Genomic DNA, 8330 nt, shown 5'->3' with positions numbered 1-8330 from the left:
GAAGCATAGTGGACCCATTTTGGTCCCCTGGGGGATCCCACATGTCAGATGTTGGAAATTAGAGACAGAGCCCTGATAGCGAACGGCCTGACGCCTCACTGTAAGGAAGTCGGCTAGCCACGCTACCAGGTTCGGAGGGAGACCCAGACTTATTGCCTTGCTGATGACTGTGTGAAGTATGAATGCTTCATTGTTACGGGGCTTCACTGTATTGGTTAGGGTTCATAGTTTGTATTGGTTTCATGCTTCACTGTTTCACTAGTGTTTACTTCGCCCCTTGCTCTGTATTAATCATGAGTTCTGTACCACGCCGCCACCGGCTCGCACCTACGTACTTGTACCTGTCTACACATTAAAAGCACTGGGAACTTGTGACTTTATGTTGCCCGAGAACCTACAAGAAGGATACATGGCGCAGTGAGTAGTGCAACTCACAAGGACCTGGCAGCGAGACAGCGTGAAGGTGCCCCAACTAGCCGGTGGTGTGCGGTGCGTCTCCCGCAGGAGCCTTCAGTGTGCCGGCGCCATGACTAAGCCTAAAACCAGGAGGCAACAAGATCCGGCACCCCTCTCTCCAGCTTCGTCCACGCCCTCGGCTATGGGGCAGGAGCAGGCAACTGGAGTCTCTCAAGACGCGCTCCTTCAAATGCTGCAACTGTTCCGTGACGAGTGTGAGCAGAGACGACGGGAGGACGAAACGAGGCGCCAGGCCGAGGAGCAGCGCTTCAATCAGCTTGTTGCTACGCTTGGAACGCAGCCTTCACAGCAGGTAGGCACACCCGGCGCCGTTAGTGACAGCCTCGCCAACCCGCCCTCAACCATGCTCCCGATGCCGTCCACGCCTGTCCCCAAAGCGACCGTCGTTCCGCCTTCCCCGCTCTCACAGGACGCTACGCTGCAGGCCTTCAAGGAATGGAGACAGCAGTGGGAGGACTATGCGGTGATGGTGGACCTGCAGAAACAGCCGCAGCCCAAGCAGCTCATACAGTTGCGGGCCTGCCTCTCGTCTGAACTGAGGCGCACGCTCGAGGTTAGCTTGGGCATACCCCCGGGCTCGACCTTGAGCCTGACTGAAGTGCTGGAGCGCCTTCACGAGCATGTGAAAGGGCAACGAAATGAGGCACTGAGGCGCCTATCCTTCTTCCAGTGTAGACAGGCCGAAGGAGAGAAGTTTAACGACTTATACGTGCGGCTGAAGGACGCTTCGGACGAGATCGACTTGTGTAAGGCCCACAACCCTGCCTGTGTAGAGACGCAAATGAAACACGCAGTGTTGATGGGCGTCAGAGACGAGGAAACGAGGCAGCGCTTGTTGGAAACGCCGTCTGACGCCACACTGGAGAAGGTGTTGACAGTGTGCAAGTCCCGCGAGGCCGCCGAAACCACGTCACACGAGCTCAGGCCACTCCAGTCTTCCACATGTGCAGTGTCGGCGTATAAGAAAAAGAAAAAGGACTGTTGGAAAAGGGACTGTCTGAAAAAGGAATCGCCCAAGGCAAACGGTCATTCTAGTGGTTCGAAGCCGACTAACGCAAAGTGCGGTAACTGTGGTTATGGGCCGCACTCCAAGGACAAGTGCATAGCGATTGGTGAACGGTGTCGTTTATGTAACAAAATGGGTCATTTTGCAAAGTGTTGCCGCTCAAAACCGCTCACAAGTGCCGAGAAGCCGCCGAGTGACCGTGTAAGGTGCGGCAAAGTGTTGTCTGTAACGGGGCACCAGCGCGGCGCTGCCCCGCCATCCGGCGGCACTGCCCATACCGCCCACGCACGAGCGGTGGACAACGCGCCACTGGTCGGCCCCACGTCCCCGACCATAAAGCTTCAGGTGGAAGCATGTGGCAGGTCAGGCTGGGTCGAGTGCGTGCCAGACACGGGAGCGGACACGACAGTCATGGGTGACGAGCTTCTTCGGGCACTTGGCCTGTCGGCTGACGACCTGCAACCCTACCCAGAGTTGGGACTGAACAACCCCGACGGGACGTCAATGGCCTGTCGGATTCTCGGGTCGTTATACGCCACTATGACGTATGGGGACACCACCATCCAAGGCCGGATAATCGTGATGAGGGGTCTGCCCAAGCCGCTCCTCTCGTACGGCCACACGAAGCAGCTGAGGATCATTCCCCAAGACTATCCACGGCAGATCGGAGTGCGAGGAGACCGGCGGCAGGAGGGGGAAGGGCAGGTGAGGCAAGTCTCTACTCTTGGCTCGCCGCCGCCCGCCGCGCCGCAGCCTCGCACCTCATCCCTCCAGCCGCCACTCACGCCACGACTTCCCCTACCCTCTGCTTCATCTGCGGAGGCCAAAGCGTTTTTCCTGCGAGAGATCCCTGACGTGCTGACGACTAAGGATGACTTTCGTCATGGATCCGAGCTGAGGGAGATGTGTGGCCCTCCGATGCGTATATACCTGAAGGATGACGCCAAGCCCTTCGCGGTAAATACGCCGCGACTCATTCCTCTCGCTTGGCAGGACGCAGTCAAGGAGGAGTTAGAGGCCATGGTGAGACAGGGCATCATAGTACCCGCCGGCGATCACCCGTCCCAGTGGTGCCATCCCCTCGTGACCGTGGCCAAGCCCAAAGGAGGTGTAAGGATAACTGTGGACCTCACGGGGCTAAACAAGCAGGTGTTACGCCCCGCACACCCCTCTCCTACACCCCACGCTGCCGTGCGCCGTGTTGGACCAGGGGCACGATTCTTCTCCACGCTGGACGCTCTGTATGGGTATTGGCAGATACCACTGGCGGAGCAGGACCAGCACCTCACCACCTTTATCACCCCGTATGGCCGCTTCCGGTTTTGTCGAGGACCAATGGGTTTCGTGGCCACGGGCGACGAGTTCTGCCGCCGTGGTGATGCGGCGCTCGACGGCGTGCAGCAGTGTGCCAAAGTGGTAGACGACATTCTGCTTTGGGACGAGGACTACGAAACACACATTCGGCATGTCTACGAGGTCCTGGTGCGGTGCCGCACCCACGGCATCACCATCAACGCGGAGAAGTTTGTGTTAGCGGCTCCAGACGTGACGTTCTGCGGGTTCAAGCTGTCGAGGGAGGGCATTGCTGCCGACGAAGAGAAGGTGCGCGCAATTGCCGACTTTCCCAAGCCGGCAAATGTGACGGACATGCGCTCATTCTTAGGCCTGGCAAACCAACTAGCAGAGTTCACGCCACAGATTGCTGCGTCAGCAGAGCCCCTGCGTCTTCTCTTGAGCCCCCGCCGAGCCTTCACATGGACTCCGGACCACGACTTGGCCTTTGAGAAGGTGAAGATGGCACTCTCGCGACCGCCAGTGCTCGCACACTTCGACCCGTCCCTCCCCACTGTGTTGCAGACGGACGCCTCGCGCCTGTATGGCGTGGGTTACGCCCTTCTACAGGACCACGGAGACGGTCAGTGGCGTCTGGTGCAGTGCGGGTCGCGCTTTCTAGCAGACGTGGAGACGAGGTACGCAACTATCGAGCTGGAGCTCGTAGCTGTGGTCTGGGCCATAGCTAAGTGCCGGTATTACCTACTAGGTCTGCCTCGCTTCACCATCGTGACAGACCACAGGCCCCTCGTTCCCATCCTCAACTCGTATACGCTCGACGCCATCGACAACCCTCGACTGCAACGCCTGAAAGAAAAGATCATTGGGTATGTTTTCACGGCAGAGTGGCGTAAAGGTAAGTCTCTCGCCATTCCCGACGCCCTATCCCGTGCACCGGTGGACAAGCCGTCTCCTGAGGACGTGGCGCTTGGGAAAGAGGCCTACGCACACGTCCGTGTCGTGGTAGCTATTCGTGCTGCTACACTGGATGCCAGATCGCCTACAGGAGACCTGGTGCTGGACGGGATACGCACAGCAGCTCGAGAGGATGTGATATACACCAGACTACTTGAGTGCGTAACCCGAGGCTTCCCCTCTACCTACGACAGCCTAGACCCTGCCTTACGGCCCTACTGGAAGGAGCGTCACAACCTCTACCACGACGACGAGCTTGTTCTTCTCGGGCCCCGCATTGTGGTTCCCTCCACCCTTCGACGTGAGGTCTTGGCGCGGCTTCATGACAGCCACCGCGGAGTGGAGGCCACGAAGCGCCGTGCGCGTCAGACAGTGTGGTGGCCCGGGATCAACTCAGACATCACCAACGTAGTAAGGGCGTGCAAGCCGTGCCAGGTGTTGCAGCCAAGCCAGCAGCGGGAGCCCCTGATGACTGAGGAAGTGCCTTCCAGGCCGTTCGAGTGTGTGTCTGCAGACTTTTTCAGCACGGCGGGGAAGTCCTTCCTCGTGTACGCAGACAGGCTCTCGGGGTGGCCTGTGGTGGCTTTGTGTGGGTCTGACACCACCGCCTTCGCCACCATCGCCTTCTTCAGGAGGTTCTTTCGAGACCTTGGTGTACCTGTGCTACTTCGGACTGATGGGGGCCCGCAATTTACCAGCCGCGACTTTCAAGACTTTCTGCGTCGCTGGGGCGTGCGGCACGAGGTTTCTTCGCCGCATTACCCCCAGAGCAACGGCCACGCTGAGGCAGCAGTTAAGTCGGTGAAGCAGCTGGTGATGAAGACGGCCCCTTCTGGCACGCTCACCGAGGACTTCGACCGCGGGCTGCTGGAGTTACGAAACACACCGCGACAGGACGGCCGTTCTCCTGCCCAGGCCACCCGCTACGCTCCTGCGTCCCCGCCCACAGCGTCTCCTTCACGGCTGAGTGGCAAGAGAGGACCGAGGAGTGTGATCGTCGTGCTGCCGCGCGGACCGAGGCTGTCAAGGAACGCTATGACGCCCACGCCCGCCCCCTGTCACCACTTGACCTTGGCGCCCACGTCAGGCTCCAAGATCCCGTCACTAAGCGATGGGATAAAGTGGGCGTAGTCATGGGGATTGGCAAGAGCCGCGACTACCTGGTGAAGACTACCGCTGGACGCGTATTGTGGCGGAATCGCCGCTTCATTCGTGTGGTCCCTGCCCCATCTACCGCGGAAAGAGACAGTCACGATGGGCAGCCCTTACACCCCCCAGCTCAGAAGATCCCCGATCCCGCCACCCCAAACGCACGCCGACGCCGCCGTTGGGAAGCCGACGGACCCATACGGCGCTCAGCGCGTATAGCCTTACGTTCATAGCTAGTTAATGAACGTGAAGAGGAAGGGGGAGATGTGTGAAGTATGAATGCTTCATTGTTACGGGGCTTCACTGTATTGGTTAGGGTTCATAGTTTGTATTGGTTTCATGCTTCACTGTTTCACTAGTGTTTACTTCGCCCCTTGCTCTGTATTAATCATGAGTTCTGTACCACGCCGCCACCGGCTCGCACCTACGTACTTGTACCTGTCTACACATTAAAAGCAATGGGAACTTGTGACTTTATGTTGCCCGAGAACCTACAAGAAGGATACAATGACAATAGTGTGATCAACAAGATCAAAGGTTTTTTTGAAGTCCACAAAAGCAACAGCTAGAGAGGTGTTTCGCTTGTCCAGTGGCTGTGGATGAATTCAAGGAAGCTGGAATGGGAGGTGTAGGTGGCTTTAATATTTCCAAACTATTTGATATCCACGATATTACAAATTTTGGTGTAGGCCCAGTCATACACAAAATCTTCACGAATAATGCTAGGGATGGGGTTGATAGAGACTGGCCTGAGGTCACTGAGTGACTGTGGACTGGAAGTTTTGGGGATGAGGGTGACGTAAAATGTCTTCCAATCCACGGGGCAAGAGTGTTGGGAGAGAGAGGCGTTTATTATGGAGCATAGCGGTGTTGTTAGCTCTACAGCAAACTCCTTGTAGATTTTTATAGGAAGATCAGTGGGTGTGGTGGATCTTGGTTTAAATTTAAGTATTCTCTTAAAAACATCCATCGCCTGGACAGTGGGGGGAGGGGAGGGAGCGGGAAGATAGGCAGGAAGTGGAGTGGTGTGGAGGGGAGGAAAGGTCTGACAGACAGCGGCAAAGTGATCGTTGATCTCCTGAGCCGCGAGATTAGCAGGAAGGTGTGAGGTGCAAGGAAGAGAAGAAGTGTGCTTTTGTAGGCCACACAAAGCTTTGATCTTAGCGTACCACTGTCTGTTGTTGGCCAGCTTGAGGTGGTGTATTTTGTCCGGGTAATAGCTTGCCTTGGCAGCCTTAATCTCCCTGATCACTCTGTTTCTTAGTTTCCTATATAGGACCGGCCAGGAGTGGAACGCCCAGGTCCACTGACGCATGAGTCTTTTAATGCGAAGTGGCAACAGGGGGCATCAGACGAGTGCACTGTGACGCTCTTGACTGGGAAGTAGTGGTGGATCTTGGTTTAAATTTAAGTATTCTCTTAAAAACATCCATCGCCTGGTGGTTGTGGCGACGTAATTGTGCCATTTTGAGTGGACGTCCTCCACATCCAGCACCTCGGTCCACAGGTGTTGTGTCACCCACTGCCCAAACTCCATCATGGCTGAGTTAGGCATGGGGCGGTGGGTCCTGGTGATAGCTGACCAGGGGGTCGAGGTGGTGGGTGCTCCGTCCCATGGGAGGCAGCGGCTTGGGGGGTGAGTACTGCTGGCCCTGGTCTGTCAATATAAGGTCGAGGGTGGCTTGCTGGTGGGTGGGGAAGTCCATGACCTGGGTGAGGTGTAGCTGGTGTAGGATATCGCTGATATCTAATCTGTTAAAGTCCCCACAGATGACCAGCTTGGCGGCAGGATACCTCACCCTCAGGGCATCAGCAGTGTCATTGATGTGAGTGGTGAGTAACTGTGCTGTGGTGGCTCGTGGGGGGTGGTGCACTACGCACACGATGATGGAGGCTGTGTTATTGGGATGGCAGGGGGGCGTAACTCTCACTCACAGGGCCTCTACTCCAGCAGGAATATCGACAGGGAGGTGTGAGGGGCTGAAGGCAGAGCGGCAGAAAACGGCCACTCTCCCCCTCCCTGCATCTTGTCCTAAGGTGAGGGTAGAGCTGGTAGTCTTGCATCGTGCACACCTCAGGAACAATCTGCCACGCCTCAGTAACCGCCACAATGTCTGCACAAGTGGAACTCACCGTCACAATTAACTCATCCATCTTGTTGGCCAGAGATGTCGCATTAAATAAGAGGAGGGAGGGAAGACTATACCACACATGCAGCACTTCAAAGTGTTTGTATTTGTGTGTGTGGGTGGGTGTGTGCTTTTTTTAGTCTCTTATTTAGTGCACTGATCAGCTATAGGTCACTGAGTCAATTGGACACTGGAATGTGGCTTGTGTGCGGGCCTACATTTGAAATAATGGCATTTATTGCTGACCACAGTTGTCAGCCACTGAAAGTGGCTTTTGCAGTGGCTTGTGCCGTCCCCAGAGCTCTCCCTGATGCAGTCGCTTTTGAAAATAATGTTCATAGGAAGTATGTGAGTGTTCTTCAATCACTCGACAATAACTTGAAAAAGAGCCAGCTTCAGGCTGGACTCGAAACTCGTGTGTGTGTGTGTGTGTGTGTGTGTGTAGTGTGTGTGTGTGTTTGTGTGTGTGTGCGTATTTTATGTAGGACTGGTCACGGGCAACAAAAATCCAATGAGTAAAAATAAGCATACTGAAATGCCAGTCCCAGAAAAAGGGCCAAAGCGGAAGTCAAAAATTAAAGGATAAGTGTCATGAAACCTCCCTCTTGAAGGAATCCAAGTCATAGGAAGGTGGAAAAACATTCCTCACTTTTCTCTTGACCTAAACCTTCTAAACCTTGGTTTATCTTTCTGCCCGGAATCATGCCACGTCTGTTCTCCTACTAGACAAAAACTCCTTCATTGATAGAAAGTGTCAAAATCATTCAAGATTCAGCTCTCCTCGTGACTCTTGGCATCTAGCCAAAAACATTTCCTATAACTTTACTTCTTCATCTTTTCCTCTTTTGTTTCAGCCTGATGACACCACTGTCTTCTCATCTATTTCTAAAGTCGAACCCTTCGCTCAAACCTTTGCTAAAAATACTACCTTGGTTGATTCAGGGCTTGTTCCTCCCTCTCCTACATCCTCTGACTACTTCATGCTACCCATTAAAATCCTTCGCAATGTTGTTTCCCATGCCCTAGCTGGCCTGAACCCTCGGAATGCTTATGGAACTGATGGGGTCCCTCCTATTGTTCTCTGAAACTGTGCCTCCGTGCTTGCACCTTGCCTAGTCAAACTGTTTCAACTCTGTCTGTCAACATCTATCTTTCCATCTTGCTGCAGGTTTGCCTGCATTCAGCCTGTTCCTTAAAAAGGATGTCCGTTCAAATCCCCCAAACTAGTGTCTTCTTGCTTTAATTTCTTGCCTATCTAAAGTTTTTGAATCTATCCTCAATAAGAAGATTTTTAAATATCTATCACTTCATAACCCTCTATT

This window comes from Scylla paramamosain, chromosome 18 (genome assembly GCF_035594125.1).
Source record: "Scylla paramamosain isolate STU-SP2022 chromosome 18, ASM3559412v1, whole genome shotgun sequence".
NCBI classification, from domain to species: domain Eukaryota; kingdom Metazoa; phylum Arthropoda; class Malacostraca; order Decapoda; family Portunidae; genus Scylla; species Scylla paramamosain.
This window is presented reverse-complemented; position numbering follows the sequence as displayed.